The sequence below is a fragment of the Oncorhynchus masou genome, chromosome 9 (genome assembly GCF_036934945.1).
Source record: "Oncorhynchus masou masou isolate Uvic2021 chromosome 9, UVic_Omas_1.1, whole genome shotgun sequence".
NCBI classification, from domain to species: domain Eukaryota; kingdom Metazoa; phylum Chordata; class Actinopteri; order Salmoniformes; family Salmonidae; genus Oncorhynchus; species Oncorhynchus masou.
Window position 1 is genome coordinate 88,864,431 of NC_088220.1, and position 21,836 is coordinate 88,886,266.

Below are 21,836 nucleotides of genomic sequence, written 5' to 3' on the forward strand. Positions count from 1 at the left end.
TAGACACAGTAGTTTATACTTCTAGACACAGTAGTTTATACTTCTAGACACAGTAGTTTATACTTCTAGACACAGTAGTTTATACTTCTAGACACAGTAGTTTATACTTCTAGACACAGTAGTTTATACTTCTAGACACAGTAGTTTATACTTCTAGACACAGTAGTTTATACTTCTAGACACAGTAGTTTATACTTCTAGACACAGTAGTTTATACTTCTAGACACAGTAGTTTATACTTCTAGACACAGTAGTTTATACTTTTAGACACAGTAGTTTATACTTCTAGACCCAGTAGTTTATACTTCTAGACACAGTAGTTTATACTTTTAGACAGTAGTTTATACTTCTAGAGACAGTAGTTTATACTTCTAGACACACTAGTTTATACTTCTAGACACAGTAGTTTATACTTCAAACACCGTAGTTTATACTTCTAGACACAGTAGTTTATACTTCTAGACACCGTAGTTTATACTTCTAGACACAGTAGTTTATACTTCTAGACGCAGTAGTTTATACTCTAGACCCAGTAGTTTATACTCTAGACACATTAGTTTATATTTAGACCCAGTAGTTTATACTCTAGACCCAGTAGTTTATACTTTAGACACCGTAGTTTATACTTCTCGACACAGTAGTTTATACTTCTAGACACAGTAGTTTATACTTCTAGACACCGTAGTTTATACTTCTAGACACACCGTAGTTTATACTTCTAGACACCGTAGTTTATACTTCTAGACCCAGTAGTTTATACTGTGGACCCAGTAGTTTATACTTCTAGACACAGTAGTTTATACTTTTAGACACAGTAGTTTATACTTCTAGACACAGTCATTTATACTTTAGACACAGTAGTTTATACTTTTAGACACAGTAGTTTATACTTCTAGACACAGTCATTTATACTTCTAGACACAGTAGTTTATACTTCTAGACACAGTAGTTTATACTTCTAGACACAGTAGTTTATACTTCTAGACACAGTAGTTTATACTTCTAGACACAGTAGTTTATACTTCTAGACACAGTAGTTTATACTTCTAGACACAGTAGTTTATACTTCTAGACACAGTAGTTTATACTTCTAGACACAGTAGTTTATACTTCTAGACACAGTAGTTTATACTTCAAACACCATAGTTTATACTTCTAGACACAGTAGTTTATACTTTTAGACACAGTAGTTTATACTTCTAGACACAGTAGTTTATACTTTTAGACACAGTAGTTTATACTTCTAGACCCAGTAGTTTATACTTCTAGACACAGTAGTTTATACTTTAAGACACAGTAGTTTATACTTCTAGAGACAGTAGTTTATACTTCTAGACACACTAGTTTATACTTCTAGACCCAGTAGTTTATACTTCAGACACAGTAGTTTATACTTCTAGACACAGTAGTTTATACTTCTAGACCCAGTAGTTTATACTTCTAGACACAGTAGTTTATACTTCTAGACACAGTAGTTTATACTTCAGACACAGTAGTTTATATTTTTAGACACAATAGTTTATACTTCTAGACACAGTAGTTTATTCTTCTTGACATAGTAGTTTATACTTTAGACATAGTAGTAGTTTATACTTCTAGACACAGTAGTTTATACTTATAGACACAGTAGTTTATACTTCTAGGCACAGTAGTTTATACTTCTAGACACAGTAGTTTATACTTCTAGACACAGTAGTTTATACTTCAGACACAGTAGTTTATACATTTAGACACAGTAGTTTATACTTCTAGACATAGTAGTTTATACCTAGAGACACAGTAGTTTATACTTTTAGACACTAGTTTGTACTTCAGACACAGTAGTTTATACATTTAGACACAGTAGTTTATACTTCTAGACACAGTAGTTTATACTTCTAGACACAGTAGTTTATACATTTAGACACAGTAGTTTATACTTCTAGACACAGTAGTTTATACTCTAGACCCAGTAGTTTATACTTTAGACACCGTAGTTTATACTTCGAGACACAGTAGTTTATACTTTTAGACACAGTAGTTTATACTTCTAGACACAGTAGTTCATTCTTCGAGACATAGTAGTTTATACTTTAGAAACAGTAGTTTATACTTCTAGACACACTAGTTTATACTTCTAGACACATTAGGTTATACTTCTAGACACAGTAGTTTATACTTATAGACACAGTAGTTTATACATCTAGACACAGTAGTTTATACTTCTAGACACAGTAGTTTATACTTCTAGACACAGTAGTTTATACTTCAGACACAGTAGTTTATACTTTAGACACAGTAGTTTATACTTCTAGACCCAGTAGTTTATACTTCTAGACACAGTAGTTTATACTTCTAGACACAGTAGTTTATACTTCTAGACACAGTAGTTTATACTTCTAGACACAGTAGTTTATACTTCTAGACCCAGTAGTTTATACTTCTAGACACAGTAGTTTATACTTCTAGACACAGTAGTTTATACTTTTAGACACAGTAGTTTATACTTCTAGACACAGTAGTTTATTCTTCTTGACATAGTAGTTTATACTTTAGACATAGTAGTAGTTTATACTTCTAGACACAGTAGTTTATACTTATAGACACAGTAGTTTATACATCTAGACACAGTAGTTTATACTTCTAGGCACAGTAGTTTATACTTCAGACACAGTAGTTTATACTTTAGACACAGTAGTTTATACTTTAGACACAGTAGTTTATACTTCAAGAAACAGTAGTTTATACTTCTAGACACACTAGTTTATACTTCTAGACACAGTAGTTTATACTTCTAGAAACAGTAGTTTATACTTCAGACACAGTAGTTTATACATTTAGACACAGTAGTTTATACTTCTAGACATAGTAGTTTATACTTCAGACACAGTAGTTTATACTTCAGACACAGTAGTTTATACTTCTAGACACAGTAGTTTATACTTCTAGACACCGTAGTTTATACTTCGAGACACAGTAGTTTATACTTTTAGACACAGTAGTTTATACTTCTAGACACAGTAGTTCATTCTTCGAGACATAGTAGTTTATACTTTAGAAACAGTAGTTTATACTTCTAGACACACTAGTTTATACTTCTAGACACAGTAGTTTATACTTCCAGACATAGTAGTTTATACTTTAGACACAGTAGTTTATACTTATAGACACAGTAGTTTATACATCTAGACACAGTAGTTTTATACAGTAGTTTATACTTAGACACAGTAGTTTATACTTCTAGACACAGTAGTTTATACTTCTAGACACAGTAGTTTATACTTCTAGACACAGTAGTTTATACTTCTAGACACAGTAGTTTATACATCTAGACACAGTAGTTTATACTTCTAGGCACAGTAGTTTTGTACTTCAGACACAGTAGTTTATACTTCTAGACACAGTAGTTTATACTTCAAGAAACAGTAGTTTATACATTTAGACACAGTAGTTTATACTTCTAGACACAGTAGTTTATACTTCTAGACACAGTAGTTTATACTTCTAGACACAGTAGTTTATACTTCTAGACACAGTAGTTTATACTTCTAGACACAGTAGTTTAAACATTTAGACACAGTAGTTTATACTTCTAGACACAGTAGTTTATACTTCTCGACACAGTAGTTTATACTTCTAGACACCGTAGTTTATACTTCTAGACACAGTAGTTTATACTTCTAGACACAGTAGTTTATACTTTAGACACAGTAGTTTATACTTCAAGACACAGTAGTTTATACATTTAGACACAGTAGTTTATACTTCAAGACACAGTAGTTTATACTTCAGACACAGTAGTTTATACTTCTAGACACAGTAGTTTATACTTCAGACACAGTAGTTTATACATTTAGACACAGTAGTTTATACTTCTAGACATAGTAGTTTATACCTCGAGACACAGTAGTTTATACTTTTAGACACTAGTTTGTACTTCAGACACAGTAGTTTATACATTTAGACACAGTAGTTTATACTTCTAGACACAGTAGTTTATACTTCAAGACACAGTAGTTTATACTTCAGACACAGTAGTTTATACATTTAGACACAGTAGTTTATACTTCTAGACAGTAGTGTATACTTTAGACACAGTAGTTTATACTTCTAGACACAGTAGTTTATACTTCCAGACATAGTAGTTTATACTTCTAGACACAGTAGTTTGTACTTCTAGACATAGTAGTTTATACATTTAGACACAGTAGTTTGTACTTCAGACACAGTAGTTTATACATTTAGACATAGTAGTTTATACTTTAGACACAGTAGTTTATACTTATAGACACAGTAGTTTATACATCTAGACACAGTAGTTTATACTTATAGACACAGTAGTTTATACTTCTATTCACAGTAGTTTATACTTCAGACACAGTAGTTTATACTTTAGACACAGTAGTTTATACTTCAAGACAAAGTAGTTTATACATTTAGACACAGTAGTTTATACTTCAAGACACAGTAGTTTATACTTCAGACACAGTAGTTTATACTTTAGACACAGTAGTTTATACTTCAAGACACAGTAGTTTATACATTTAGACACAGTAGTTTATACTTCAAGACACAGTAGTTTATACTTCAGACACAGTAGTTTATACATTTAGACACAGTAGTTTATACTTCTAGACAGTAGTTTATACTTTAGACATAGTAGTTTATACTTCTAGACATAGTAGTTTATACATTTAGACACAGTAGTTTGTACTTCAGACACAGTAGTTTATACTTTAGACACAGTAGTTTATACTTCAAGACACAGTAGTTTATACTTCTAGACATAGTAGTTTATACTTCTAGACACAGTAGTTTATACATTTAGACACAGTAGTTTATACTTCTAGACACAGTAGTTTATACTTCTAGAAACAGTAGTTTATACATTTAGACACAGTAGTTTATACTTCTAGACACAGTAGTTTGTACTTCAGACACAGTTGTTTATACATTTAGACACAGTAGTTTATACATTTAGACATAGTAGTTTATACTTCTAGACACAGTAGTTTATACTTCTAGACACAGTAGTTTATACTTCAGACACAGTAGTTTATACATTTAGACACAGTAGTTTATACTTCTAGACACAGTAGTTTATACTTCCAGACATAGTAGTTTATACTTTAGACACAGTAGTTTATACTTATAGACACAGTAGTTTATACATCTAGACACAGTAGTTTATACATCTAGACACAGTAGTTTATACTTTAGACACAGTAGTTTATACTTCAAGACACAGTAGTTTATACTTCTAGACACAGTAGTTTATACTTCTAGACACAGTAGTTTATACTTCTAGACACAGTAGTTTATACATCTAGACACAGTAGTTTATACTTCTAGGCACAGTAGTTTATACTTCAGACACAGTAGTTTATACTTTAGACACAGTAGTTTATACTTCAAGAAACAGTAGTTTATACATTTAGACACAGTAGTTTATACTTCTAGACACAGTAGTTTATACTTCAGACACAGTAGTTTATACATTTAGACACAGTAGTTTATACTTCTAGACATAGTAGTTTATACTTCAGACACAGTGGTTTGTACTTCAGACACAGTAGTTTATACATTTAGACCCAGTAGTTTATACTTCTAGACACCGTAGTTTATACTTCTAGACACAGTAGTTTATACTTCTAGACACAGTAGTTTATACTTCTAGACACAGTAGTTTATACTTCTAGACACAGTAGTTTATACTTCTCGACACAGTAGTTTATACTTCTAGACACCGTAGTTTATACTTCTAGACACAGTAGTTTATACTTCTACACCCAGTAGTTTATACTTCTAGACACAGTAGTTTATACTTCTAGACACAGTAGTTTATACTTCTAGACACAGTAGTTTAAACATTTAGACACAGTAGTTTATACTTCTAGACACAGTAGTTTATAGTTCTCGACACAGTAGTTTATACTTCTAGACACAGTAGTTTATACTTCTAGACACAGTAGTTTATACTTCAGACACAGTAGTTTATACTTTAGACACAGTAGTTTATACTTCAAGACAAAGTAGTTTATACATTTAGACACAGTAGTTCATACTTCAAGACACAGTAGTTTATACTTCAGACACAGTAGTTTATACTTCTAGACACAGTAGTTTATACTTACATTTACATTTACATTTAAGTCATTTAGCTTCAGACACAGTAGTTTATACATTTAGACACAGTAGTTTATACTTCTAGACATAGTAGTTTATACTTCTAGACACAGTAGTTTATACTTTTAGACACAGTAGTTTATACTTCTAGACACAGTAGTTTATACATTTAGACACAGTAGTTTATACTTCTAGACACAGTAGTTTATACTTCAAGACACAGTAGTTTATACTTCAGACACAGTAGTTTATACATTTAGACACAGTAGTTTATACTTCTAGACAGTAGTTTATACTTTAGACACAGTAGTTTATACTTCTAGACACAGTAGTTTATACTTCCAGACATAGTAGTTTATACTTCTAGACACAGTAGTTTGTACTTCTAGACATAGTAGTTTATACATTTAGACACAGTAGTTTGTACTTCAGACACAGTAGTTTATACATTTAGACACAGTAGTTTATACTTCAAGACACAGTAGTTTATACTTCTAGACACAGTAGTTTATACTTCCAGACATAGTAGTTTATACTTTAGACACAGTAGTTTATACTTATAGACACAGTAGTTTATACATCTAGACACAGTAGTTTATACTTATAGACACAGTAGTTCATTCTTCGAGACATAGTAGTTTATACTTTAGAAACAGTAGTTTATACTTCTAGACACACTAGTTTATACTTCTAGACACAGTAGTTTATACTTCTAGACACAGTAGTTTATACTTCCAGACATAGTAGTTTATACTTTAGACACAGTAGTTTATACTTATAGACACAGTAGTTTATACTTCTAGACACAGTAGTTTAGTAGTTTATACTTAGACACAGTAGTTTATACTTCTAGACACAGTAGTTTATACTTCTAGACACAGTAGTTTATACTTCTAGACACAGTAGTTTATACTTCAGTAGTTTACACAGTAGTTTATACTTCTAGACACAGTAGTTTATACTTCTAGACACAGTAGTTTATACTTCTAGACACAGTAGTTTATACTTCTAGACACAGTAGTTTATACTTTAGACACAGTAGTTTATACTTTAGACACAGTAGTTTATACTTCTAGACACAGTAGTTTATACTTCTAGACACAGTAGTTTATACTTCTAGACACAGTAGTTTATACTTCTAGACACAGTAGTTTATACTTCTAGACACAGTAGTTTATACATTTAGACACAGTAGTTTATACTTCTAGACCCAGTAGTTTATACTTCAGTAGTTTATACTTCAGACAGTAGTTTATATTTTTAGACACAATAGTTTATACTCTAGTCCCAGTAGTTTATACTTCTAGACACAGTAGTTTATACTTTTAGACACAGTAGTTTATACTTCTAGACACAGTAGTTTATTCTTCTTGACATAGTAGTTTATACTTTAGACACAGTAGTTTATACTTTTAGTCCCAGTAGTTTATACTTCTAGACACAGTAGTTTATACTTTTAGACACAGTAGTTTATACTTCTAGACACAGTAGTTTATACTTCTAGACACAGTAGTTTATACTTTAGACACAGTAGTTTATACTTTAGACACAGTAGTTTATACTTATAGACACAGTAGTTTATACATCTAGACACAGTAGTTTATACTTATAGACACAGTAGTTTATACATCTAGACACAGTAGTTTATACTTCAGACACAGTAGTTTATACTTCTAGACACAGTAGTTTGTACTTCTAGACATAGTAGTTTATACTTCAGACACAGTAGTTTGTACTTCAGACACAGTAGTTTATACATTTAGACACAGTAGTTTATACTTCTAGACACAGTAGTTTATACTTCCAGACATAGTAGTTTATACTTTAGACACAGTAGTTTATACTTATAGACACAGTAGTTTATACTTCAGACACAGTAGTTTATACATTTAGACACAGTAGTTTATACTTCTAGACATAGTAGTTTATACTTCAGACACAGTAGTTTATACTTCTAGACACAGTAGTTTATACTTCAGACACAGTAGTTTATACTTCTAGACACAGTAGTTTATACTTCTAGACACAGTAGTTTATACTTCAGACACAGTAGTTTATACTTTAGACACAGTAGTTTATACTTTAGACACAGTAGTTTATACTTTAGACACAGTAGTTTATACTTCTAGACACAGTAGTTTATACTTCTAGACACAGTAGTTTATACTTTAGACACAGTAGTTTATACTTCTAGACACAGTAGTTTATACTTCTAGACACAGTAGTTTATACTTTAGACACAGTAGTTTATACTTCTAGACACAGTAGTTTATACAGTAGTTTTACTTTAGACACAGTAGTTTATACTTCTAGACACAGTAGTTTATACTTCTAGACACAGTAGTTTATACTTCTAGACACAGTAGTTTATACTTTAGACACAGTAGTTTATACTTCTAGACACAGTAGTAGTTAGTTTATACTTCTAGACACAGTAGTTTATACTTTAGACACAGTAGTTTATACTTCTAGACACACACAGTAGTTTATACTTCTAGACACAGTAGTTTATACTTCTAGACACAGTAGTTTATACTTCTAGACACAGTAGTTTATACTTTAGACACAGTAGTTTATACATTTAGACACAGTAGTTTATACTTCTAGACACAGTAGTTTATACTTCTAGACACAGTAGTTTATACTTCTAGAAACAGTAGTTTATACTTCTAGACACAGTAGTTTATACATTTAGACACAGTAGTTTATACTTCTAGACCCAGTAGTTTATACTTCAGACAGTAGTTTATATTTTTAGACACAATAGTTTATACTCTAGTCCCAGTAGTTTATACTTCTAGACACAGTAGTTTATACTCTTAGACACAGTAGTTTATACTTCTAGACACAGTAGACAGTAGTTTATTTATACTTTAGACCCAGTAGTTTATACTTCTAGACACAGTAGTTTATACTCTTAGACACAGTAGTTTATACTTCTAGACACAGTAGTTTATTCTTCTTGACATAGTAGTTTATACTTTAGACACAGTAGTTTATACTTTTAGACACAGTAGTTTATACTTCTAGACAGTAGTTTAGTAGACACAGTAGTTTATACTTCTAGACACAGTAGTTTATACATTTAGACACAGTAGTTTATACTTCTAGACACAGTAGTTTATACTTCTAGACACAGTAGTTTATACTTCTAGACACAGTAGTTTATACTAGTTTATACTTCTAGACACAGTAGTTTATACTTCTAGACATAGTAGTTTATACTTCTAGACACAGTAGTTTATACAGTAGTTTTACATTTAGACACAGTAGTTTATACTTTTAGACACAGTAGTTTATACTTCTAGACACAGTAGTTTATACTTCTAGACATAGTAGTTTATACTTTAGACACAGTAGTTTATACTTTAGACACAGTAGACACAGTAGTTTATACTTCTAGACACAGTAGTTTATACTTTAGACACAGTAGTTTATACTTCTAGACTTTAGACACAGTAGTAGTTTAGACACAGTAGTTTATACTTCTAGACACAGTAGTTTATACTTTAGACACAGTAGTTTATACTTTAGACACAGTAGTTTATACTTCAGACACAGTAGTTTATACTTTAGACACAGTAGTTTATACTTCTAGACACAGTAGTTTATACATTTAGACACAGTAGTTTATACTTCTAGACACAGTAGTTTATACTTCTAGACACAGTAGTTTATATACTTTAGACACAGTAGACTAGACAGTAGTTTATACTTCTAGACACAGTAGTTTATTAGACACAGTAGTTTATACTTCGAGAGACATAGACACAGTAGTTTTACTTACAGTAGTTTTAGACACAGTAGTTTATACTTTAGACACAGTAGACACAGTAGTTTATACTTCTAGACCAGTAGTTTATACTTCTAGACACAGTAGTTTATACATTTAGACACAGTAGTTTATACTTCTAGGCACAGTAGTTTATACTTCAGGCACAGTAGTTTATACTTTAGACACAGTAGTTTATACTTCTAGACACAGTAGTTTATACTTTAGACACAGTAGTTTATACATTTAGACACAGTAGTTTATACTTCTAGACACAGTAGTTTATACTTCTAGACACAGTAGTTTATACATTTAGACACAGTAGTTTATACTTCTAGACACAGTAGTTTATACTTCCAGACATAGTAGTTTATACTTTAGACACAGTAGTTTATACTTTAGACACAGTAGTTTATACTTCAAGACACAGTAGTTTATACTTCTAGACACAGTAGTTTATACTTTAGACACAGTAGTTTATACTTTAGACACAGTAGTTTATACTTCTAGACACAGTAGTTTATACTTCTAGACACAGTAGTTTATACATCTAGACACAGTAGTTTATACTTCTAGACACAGTAGTTTATACTTCAGACACAGTAGTTTATACTTTAGACACAGTAGTTTATACTTCAAGACACAGTAGTTTATACATTTAGACACAGTAGTTTATACTTCTAGACACAGTAGTTTATACTTCAGACACAGTAGTTTATACATTTAGACACAGTAGTTTATACTTCTAGACATAGTAGTTTATACTTCAGACACAGTAGTTTGTACTTCAGACACAGTAGTTTATACATTTAGACCCAGTAGTTTATACTTCTAGACACAGTAGTTTATACTTCTAGACACAGTAGTTTATACTTCTAGACACAGTAGTTTATACTTCTAGACACAGTAGTTTATACTTCTAGACACAGTAGTTTATACTTCAGACACAGTAGTTTATACTTCTAGACACAGTAGTTTATACTTTTAGACACAGTAGTTTATACTTCTAGACACAGTAGTTTATACTTTAGACACAGTAGTTTATACTTCTAGACACAGTAGTTTATACTTCTAGACACAGTAGTTTAGTACAGTAGTTTATACTTCTAGACACAGTAGTTTATTAGACACAGTAGTTTATACTTCTAGACACAGTAGTTTATACTTCAGACACAGTAGTTTATACTTTAGACACAGTAGTTTATACTTCAAGACGCAGTAGTTTATACTTTAGACACAGTAGTTTATACTTATAGACACAGTAGTTTATACATCTAGACACAGTAGTTTATACTTTAGACACAGTAGTTTATACTTCAAGACACAGTAGTTTATACATTTAGACACAGTAGTTTATACTTCTAGACACAGTAGTTTATACTTTCACAGTAGACACAGTAGTTTATACTTTAGACACAGTAGTTTATACTTCTAGACACAGTAGACACAGTAGTTTATACTTCTAGACACAGTAGTTTATACTTCCAGACACAGTAGTTTATACTTCTAGACACAGTAGTTTATACTTCTAGACACAGTAGTTTATACATTTAGACACAGTAGTTTGTACTTCAGACACAGTAGTTTATACATTTAGACACAGTAGTTTATACTTCAAGACACAGTAGTTTATACTTCTAGACACAGTAGTTTATACTTCCAGACATAGTAGTTTATACTTTAGACACAGTAGTTTATACTTCTAGACACAGTAGTTTATACATCTAGACACAGTAGTTTATACTTATAGACACAGTAGTTTATACTTCTATTCACAGTAGTTTATACTTCAGACACAGTAGTTTATACTTTAGACACAGTAGTTTATACTTCAAGACAAAGTAGTTTATACATTTAGACACAGTAGTTTATACTTCAAGACACAGTAGTTTATACTTCAGACACAGTAGTTTATACTTTAGACACAGTAGTTTATACTTCTAGACACAGTAGTTTATACTTCCAGACATAGTAGTTTATACTTTAGACACAGTAGTTTATACTTATAGACACAGTAGTTGAAACATCTAGACACAGTAGTTTATACTTTAGACACAGTAGTTTATACACAGTAGTTTATACTTCTAGACACAGTAGTTTATACTTCTAGACACAGTAGTTTATACTTCTAGGCACAGTAGTTTATACTTCAGACACAGTAGTTTATACTTTAGACATAGTAGTTTATACTTCAGACACAGTGGTTTATACTTCAGACACAGTAGTTTATACTTCAAGAAACAGTAGTTTATACATTTAGACACAGTAGTTTATACTTCTAGACACAGTAGTTTATACTTCTAGACACGTAGTTTATACTTCTAGACACAGTAGTTTACTTTAGACACAGTAGTTTATACATTTAGACATAGTAGTTTATACTTCAGACACAGTAGTTTATCACAGTAGTTTATACATTTAGACACAGTAGTTTATACTTTAGACAGTAGTTTATACTTCTAGACACAGTAGTTTATACTTCTTAGACACAGTAGTTTATACTTTAGACACAGTAGTTTATACTTCTAGACACAGTAGTTTATACTTTAGACACAGTAGTTTATACTTCTAGACACAGTAGTTTATACTTCTAGACACAGTAGTTTATACAGTAGTTTATCTAGACACAGTAGTTTATACTTCTAGACACAGTAGTTTATACTTCTAGACACAGTAGTTTATACTTCCAGACATAGTAGTTTATACTTCAGACACAGTAGTTTATACTTTAGACACAGTAGGTTATACTTTAGACACAGTAGTTTATACTTCAAGAAACAGTAGTTTATACTTCTAGACACAGTAGTTTATACTTCTAGACACAGTAGTTTATACTTTAGACACAGTAGTTTATACACAGTAGTAGTTTATACTTCTAGACACAGTAGTTTATACAGTAGTTTATCTTAGACACAGTAGTTTATACTTCTAGACACAGTAGTTTATACTTCTAGACACAGTAGTTTATACTTCTAGACACAGTAGTTTATACTTCTAGACACAGTAGTTTATACTTCTAGACACAGTAGTTTATACTTCTAGTTTATACATTTAGACACAGTAGTTTTATACTTCTAGACACAGTAGTTTATACTTTTAGACACAGTACAGTAGTTTATACTTCTAGACACAGTAGTTTATACTTTTAGACACAGTAGTTTATACTTCTAGACACAGTAGTTTATACTTCTAGACACAGTAGTTTATACTTTAGACACAGTAGTTTATACTTTCTAGTTTATACTTCTAGACACAGTAGTTTATACTTCTAGTTTATACTTCTAGGCACAGTAGTTTATTATAGACACAGTAGTTTATACTTCTAGACACAGTAGTTTATACTTCAGACACAGTAGTTTATACTTCTAGACACAGTAGTTTGTACTTCTAGACATAGTAGTTTATACTTCAGACACAGTAGTTTGTACTTCAGACACAGTAGTTTATACATTTAGACACAGTAGTTTATACATCTAGACACAGTAGTTTATACTTATAGACACAGTAGTTTATACTTCTAGACATAGTAGTTTATACTTCTAGACACCGTAGTTTATACTTCTAGACACAGTAGTTTATACTTCAAGACACAGTAGTTTATACTTCTAGACACAGTAGTTTATACTTCTAGACATAGTAGTTTATACTTTAGACACAGTAGTTTATACCTCAAGACACAGTAGTTTATACTTCTAGACACAGTAGTTTATACTTCCAGACATAGTAGTTTATACTTTAGACACAGTAGTTTATACTTATAGACACAGTAGTTTATACTTCTAGACATAGTAGTTTATACTTTAGACACAGTAGTTTGTACTTCAAGACACAGTAGTTTATACTTCTAGACACAGTAGTTTATACTTCCAGACATAGTAGTTTATACTTCTAGACACAGTAGTTTGTACTTTAGACATAGTAGTTTATACTTCAGACACAGTGGTTTGTACTTCAGACACAGTAGTTTATACATTTAGACCCAGTAGTTTATACTTCTAGACACCGTAGTTTATACTTCTAGACACAGTAGTTTATACTTCTAGACCCAGTAGTTTATACTTCTAGACACAGCAGTTTATACTTTAGACACAGTAGTTTATACATTTAGACATAGTAGTTTATACTTCAGACACAGTGGTTTGTACTTCAGACACAGTAGTTTATACATTTAGACACAGTAGTTTATACTTCTAGACACAGTAGTTTATACTTCTAGACACAGTAGTTTATACTTCTAGGCACAGTAGTTTATACTTCCAGACACAGTAGTTTATACTTTAGACACACAGTAGTTTATACATTTAGACACAGTAGTTTATACTTCAGTAGTTAGTTTATAGACACAGTAGTTTATACTTCTAGACACAGTAGTTTATACTTCTAGACACAGTAGTTTATACTTCTAGACACAGTAGTTTATACTTTAGACATAGTAGTTTATACTTCAGACACAGTGGTTTTACTTCAGACACAGTAGTTTATACAGTAGTTTATACTTCTAGACACAGTAGACACAGTAGTTTATACTTCTAGACACAGTAGTTTATACTTCTAGAACCAGTAGTTTATACTTCTAGACACAGCAGTTTATACTTTAGACACAGTAGTTTATACATTTAGACATAGTAGTTTATACTTCTCGACACAGTAGTTTATACTTCTAGACACCGTAGTTTATACTTCTAGACACAGTAGTTTATACTTCTACACCCAGTAGTTTATACTTCTAGACACAGTAGTTTATACTTCTAGACACAGTAGTTTATACTTCTAGACACAGTAGTTTATACTTCTAGACACAGTAGTTTATACATTTAGACACAGTAGTTTATACTTCTAGACACAGTAGTTTATACTTCTAGACACAGTAGTTTATACTTCTAGACACAGTAGTTTATACTTCTAGAAACAGTAGTTTATACTTCTAGACACAGTAGTTTATACATTTAGACACAGTAGTTTATACTTCTAGACTTCTAGACACAGTAGTTTATACTTCTAGACACAGTAGTTTATACTTTTAGACACAGTAGTTTATACTTCTAGACACAGTAGTTTATACTTCTAGACACAGTAGTTTATACTTCTAGACACAGTAGTTTATACTTTTAGACACAGTAGTTTATACTTCTAGACACAGTAGTTTATACTTCTAGACACAGTAGTTTATACTTCCAGACATAGTAGTTTATACTTTAGACACAGTAGTTTATACTTATAGACACAGTAGTTTATACATCTAGACACAGTAGTTTATACTTATAGACACAGTAGTTTATACATCTAGACACAGTAGTTTATACTTCAGACACAGTAGTTTATACATTTAGACACAGTAGTTTATACTTCTAGACACAGTAGTTTATACTTCAGACACAGTAGTTTATACTTCAGACACAGTAGTTTATACATTTAGACACAGTAGTTTATACTTCTAGACACAGTAGTTTATACTTCAGACACAGTAGTTTATACTTCTAGACACAGTAGTTTATACTTCTAGAAACAGTAGTTTATACTTCTAGACACAGTAGTTTATACTTTAGACACAGTAGTTTATACTTCTAGACACAGTAGTTTTTATAGTAGTTTATACTTTAGACACAGTAGTTTATACTTTAGACACAGTAGTTTATACTTCTAGACACAGTAGTTTATACAGACATAGTAGTTTATACTTTAGACACAGTAGTTTATACTTATAGACACAGTAGTTTATACTTCTAGACACAGTAGTTTATACTTTAGACACAGTAGTTTATACTTCTAGACACAGTAGTTTATACTTCTAGACACACAGTAGTTTATACTTCTAGACATAGTAGTTTATACTTCTAGACACAGTAGTTTATACTTCTAGACACAGTAGTTTATACTTTAGACACAGTAGTTTATACTTTAGACACAGTAGTTTATACTTCTAGACACAGTAGTTTATACTTCTAGACACAGTAGTTTATATTTCTAGACACAGTAGTTTATACTTTAGACACAGTAGACACAGTAGTTTATACTTCTAGACACAGTAGTTTATAGTTTATACTTTAGACAGTAGTTTATACTTCAAGACACAGTAGTAGTTTATACTTCTAGACACAGTAGTTTATACTTCTAGACACAGTAGTTTATACTTTTCAGTAGTTTATACTTCTAGACACAGTAGTTTATACTTTTAGACACAGTAGTTTATACTTCTAGACACAGTAGTTTATACTTCTAGACACAGTAGTTTATACTTCTAGACACAGTAGTTTATACTTCTAGACACAGTAATTTATACTTCTAGACACAGTAGTTTATACTTCTAGACACAGTAGTTTATAGACACAGTAGTTTATATAGACACAGTAGTTTATTCTAGACACAGTAGTTTATACTTTAGACACAGTAGTTTATACTTCTAGACAGTAGTTTATACTTCTAGACACAGTAGTTTATACTTCTAGACACAGTAGTTTATACTTCTAGACACAGTAGTTTATACTTCTAGAAACAGTAGTTTATACTTCTAGACACAGTAGTTTATACATTTAGACACAGTAGTTTATACTTCTAGACCCAGTAGTTTATACTTCTAGACACAGTAGTTTATACTTTTAGACACAGTAGTTTATACTTCTAGACACAGTAGTTTATACTTCTAGACATAGTAGTTTATACTTTAGACACAGTAGTTTATACTTATAGACACAGTAGTTTATACATCTAGACACAGTAGTTTATACTTTAGACACAGTAGTTTATACTTCTAGACACAGTAGTTTATACTTCTAGACACAGTAGTTTATACATCTAGACACAGTAGTTTATACTTCTAGGCACAGTAGTTTATACTTCAGACACAGTAGTTTATACTTTAGACATAGTAGTTTATACTTCAGACACAGTGGTTTGTACTTCAGACACAGTAGTTTATACATTTAGACCCAGTAGTTTATACTTCTAGACACCGTAGTTTATACTTCTAGACACAGTAGTTTATACTTCTAGAACCAGTAGTTTATACTTCTAGACACAGCAGTTTATACTTTAGACACAGTAGTTTATACATTTAGACACAGTAGTTTATACTTCTCGACACAGTAGTTTATACTTCTAGACACAGTAGTTTATACATTTAGACACAGTAGTTTATACTTCTAGACACAGTAGTTTATACTTCTAGACATAGTAGTTTATACTTCTAGACCACAGTAGTTTATACTTCTAGACACAGTAGTTTATACTTCTAGACACAGTAGTTTATACATTTAGACACAGTAGTTTATACTTTTAGTTTATACATCTAGACACAGTAGTTTATACTTCTAGACACAGTAGTTTTATAGACACAGTAGTTTATACTTCAGACACAGTAGTTTATACTTTAGACACAGTAGTTTATACTTCAGACACAGTAGACACAGTAGTTTATACTTCTAGACACAGTAGTTTATACTTCTAGACACAGTAGTTTATACTTCTAGACACAGTAGTTTATACTTCTAGACACAGCAGTTTATACTTTAGACACAGTAGTTTATACTTCTAGACACAGTAGTTTATACTTCTAGACACAGTAGTTTAAACATTTAGACACAGTAGTTTATACTTCTAGACACAGTAGTTTATACTTCTCGACACAGTAGTTTATACTTCTAGACACCGTAGTTTATACTTCTAGACACAGTAGTTTATACTTCTACACCCAGTAGTTTATACTTCTAGACACAGTAGTTTATACTTCTAGAAACAGTAGTTTATACTTCTAGACACAGTAGTTTATACATTTAGACACAGTAGTTTATACTTCTAGACCCAGTAGTTTATACTTCTAGACACAGTAGTTTATACTTTTAGACACAGTAGTTTATACTTCTAGACACAGTAGTTTATTCTTCTTGACATAGTAGTTTATACTTTAGACACAGTAGTTTATACTTTTAGACACACTAGTTTATACTTCTAGACACAGTAGTTTATACTTCTAGACACAGTAGTTTATACTTCTAGACACAGTAGTTTATACTTCTAGACACAGTAGTTTATACTTCTAGACACAGTAGTTTTATAGACATAGTAGTTTATTACAGTAGTTTTAGACACAGTAGTTTGTACTTCAGACACAGTAGTTTATACATTTAGACACAGTAGTTTATACATCTAGACACAGTAGTTTATACTTATAGACACAGTAGTTTATACTTCTAGACATAGTAGTTTATACTTCTAGACACCGTAGTTTATACTTCTAGACACAGTAGTTTATACTTCTAGACACAGTAGTTTATACTTCTAGACACAGTAGTTTATACTTCTAGACACAGTAGTTTATACTTTAGACACAGTAGTTTATACTTCTAGACACAGTAGTTTATACTTCTAGACACAGTAGTTTATACTTCTAGACATAGTAGTTTATACTTTAGACACAGTAGTTTATACTTCTAGACACAGTAGTTTATCAAGACACAGTAGTTTATACTTCTAGACACAGTAGTTTATACTTTAGACACAGTAGTTTATACTTTAGACACAGTAGTTTATACATTTAGACATAGTAGTTTATACTTCAGACACAGTGGTTTGTACTTCAGACACAGTAGTTTATACATTTAGACCCAGTAGTTTATACTTCTAGACACCGTAGTTTATACTTCTAGACACAGTAGTTTATACTTCTAGACCACAGTAGTTTATACTTTACAGTTTATACTTTAGACACAGTAGTTTATACAGTAGTTTATTTTAGTAGACTTCAGACACAGTAGTTTATACTCTAGACACATTAGTTTATATTTAGACACAGTAGTTTATACTTCTAGACACAGTAGTTTATACTTCTAGACACAGTAGTTTATACTTCTAGACCCAGTAGTTTATACTTCTAGACACAGCAGTTTATACTTTAGACACAGTAGTTTATACATTTAGACATAGTAGTTTATACTTCTAGACACAGTAGTTTATACATCTAGACACAGTAGTTTATACTTCTAGGCACAGTAGTTTATACTTCAGACACAGTAGTTTATACTTTAGACATAGTAGTTTATACTTCAGACACAGTGGTTTGTACTTTAGACATAGTAGTTTATACATTTCAGTAGTTTATACTTCTAGACAGTAGTTTATACTTCTAGACACAGTAGTTTATACTTCTAGACACAGTAGTTTATACTTCTAGACACAGTAGTTTATACTTTAGACACAGTAGTTTATACATTTAGACAGTAGTTTATACTTTAGACACAGTAGTTTATACTTTCTAGACACAGTAGTTTATACTTCTAGACACAGTAGACACAGTAGTTTATACTTCAGTAGTTTATACTTCTAGACACAGTAGTTTATACTTCTAGACACAGTAGTTTATACTTTAGACACAGTAGTTTATACTTCTAGACACAGTAGTTTATACTTTAGACACAGTAGTTTATACTTCTAGACACAGTAGTTTATACTTCTAGACACAGTAGTTTATACTTTTAGACACAGTAGTTTATACTTCTAGACACAGTAGTTTATTCTTCTTGACATAGTAGTTTATACTTTAGACACAGTAGTTTATACTTTTAGACACAGTAGTTTATACTTCTAGACACAGTAGTTTATACTTCTAGACACAGTAGTTTATACTTCCAGACATAGTAGTTTATACTTTAGACACAGTAGTTTATACTTATAGACACAGTAGTTTATACATCTAGACACAGTAGTTTATACTTATAGACACAGTAGTTTATACATCTAGACACAGTAGTTTATACTTCAGACACAGTAGTTTATACTTCTAGACACAGTAGTTTGTACTTCTAGACATAGTAGTTTATACTTCAGACACAGTAGTTTGTACTTCAGACACAGTAGTTTATACATTTAGACACAGTAGTTTATACTTCTAGACACAGTAGTTTATACTTATAGACACAGTAGTTTATACTTCTAGACACAGTAGTTTATACTTCTAGACACAGTAGTTTATACTTCTAGACACAGTAGTTTATACTTCTAGACACAGTAGTTTATACTTCTAGACACAGTAGTTTATACTTCTAGACACAGTAGTTTATACTTTAGACACAGTAGTTTATACTTCTAGACACAGTAGTTTATACTTCTAGACACAGTAGTTTATACTTCCAGACATAGTAGTTTATAGACACAGTAGTTTATACATTTAGACACAGTAGTTTATACTAGACACAGTAGTTTATACTTCTAGACACAGTAGTTTATACTTTTATAGTTTATACTTCTAGACACAGTAGTTTATACTTTTAGACACAGTAGTTTATACTTCTAGACACAGTAGTTTATAGTTTATTTTAGACACAGTAGTTTATACTTCTAGACACAGTAGTTTATACTTCTAGACACAGTAGTTTATACTTCAGACACAGTAGTTTATACTTTAGACACAGTAGTTTATACTTCTAGACACAGTAGTTTATACTTCTAGACACAGTAGTTTATACTTCTAGACACAGTAGTTTATACTTTAGACACAGTAGTTTATACTTCTAGACGCAGTAGTTTATACTTCTAGACACAGTAGTTTATACTTCTAGACACAGTAGTTTATACTTCTAGACACAGTAGTTTATACTTCTAGACACAGTAGTTTATACTTCTAGACACAGTAGTTTAAACATTTCGACACAGTAGTTTATACTTCTAGACACAGTAGTTTATACTTCTCGACACAGTAGTTTATACTTCTAGACACAGTAGTTTATACTTCTAGACACAGTAGTTTATACTTCTACACCCAGTAGTTTATACTTCTAGACACAGTAGTTTATACTTCTAGAAACAGTAGTTTATACTTCTAGACACAGTAGTTTATACATTTAGACACAGTAGTTTATACTTCTAGACCCAGTAGTTTATACTTCTAGACACAGTAGTTTATACTTTTAGACACAGTAGTTTATACTTCTAGACACAGTAGTTTATTCTTCTTGACATAGTAGTTTATACTTTAGACACAGTAGTTTATACTTTTAGACACACTAGTTTATACTTCTAGACACAGTAGTTTATACTTCTAGACACAGTAGTTTATACTTCCAGACATAGTAGTTTATACTTTAGACACAGTAGTTTATACTTATAGACACAGTAGTTTATACATCTAGACACAGTAGTTTATACTTATAGACACAGTAGTTTATACATCTAGACACAGTAGTTTATACTTCAGACACAGTAGTTTATACTTCTAGACACAGTAGTTTGTACTTCTAGACATAGTAGTTTATACTTCAGACACAGTAGTTTGTACTTCAGACACAGTAGTTTATACATTTAGACACAGTAGTTTATATTTCTAGACACAGTAGTTTATACTTCTAGACATAGTAGTTTATACTTCTAGACACCGTAGTTTATACTTCTAGACACAGTAGTTTATACTTCAAGACACAGTAGTTTATACTTCTAGACACAGTAGTTTATACTTCTAGACACAGTAGTTTATACTTTAGACACAGTAGTTTATACTTTAGACACAGTAGTTTATACTTCTAGACACAGTAGTTTATACTTCCAGACATAGTAGTTTATACTTTAGACACAGTAGTTTATACTTATAGACACAGTAGTTTATACATCTAGACACAGTAGTTTATACTTCTAGACACAGTAGTTTATACTTCTAGACACAGTAGTTTATACTTTAGACACAGTAGTTTATACTTTAGACACAGTAGTTTATACTTCAAGACACAGTAGTTTATACTTTTAGACACAGTAGTTTATACTTCTAGACACAGTAGTTTATACTTCAGACACAGTAGTTTATACATTTAGACACAGTAGTTTATACTTCTAGACGCAGTAGTTTATACTTTAGACACAGTAGTTTATACTTCTAGACACAGTAGTTTATACTTCTAGACACAGTAGTTTATACTTCTAGACACAGTAGTTTATACTTCTAGACACAGTAGTTTATACTTAGACACAGTAGTTTATA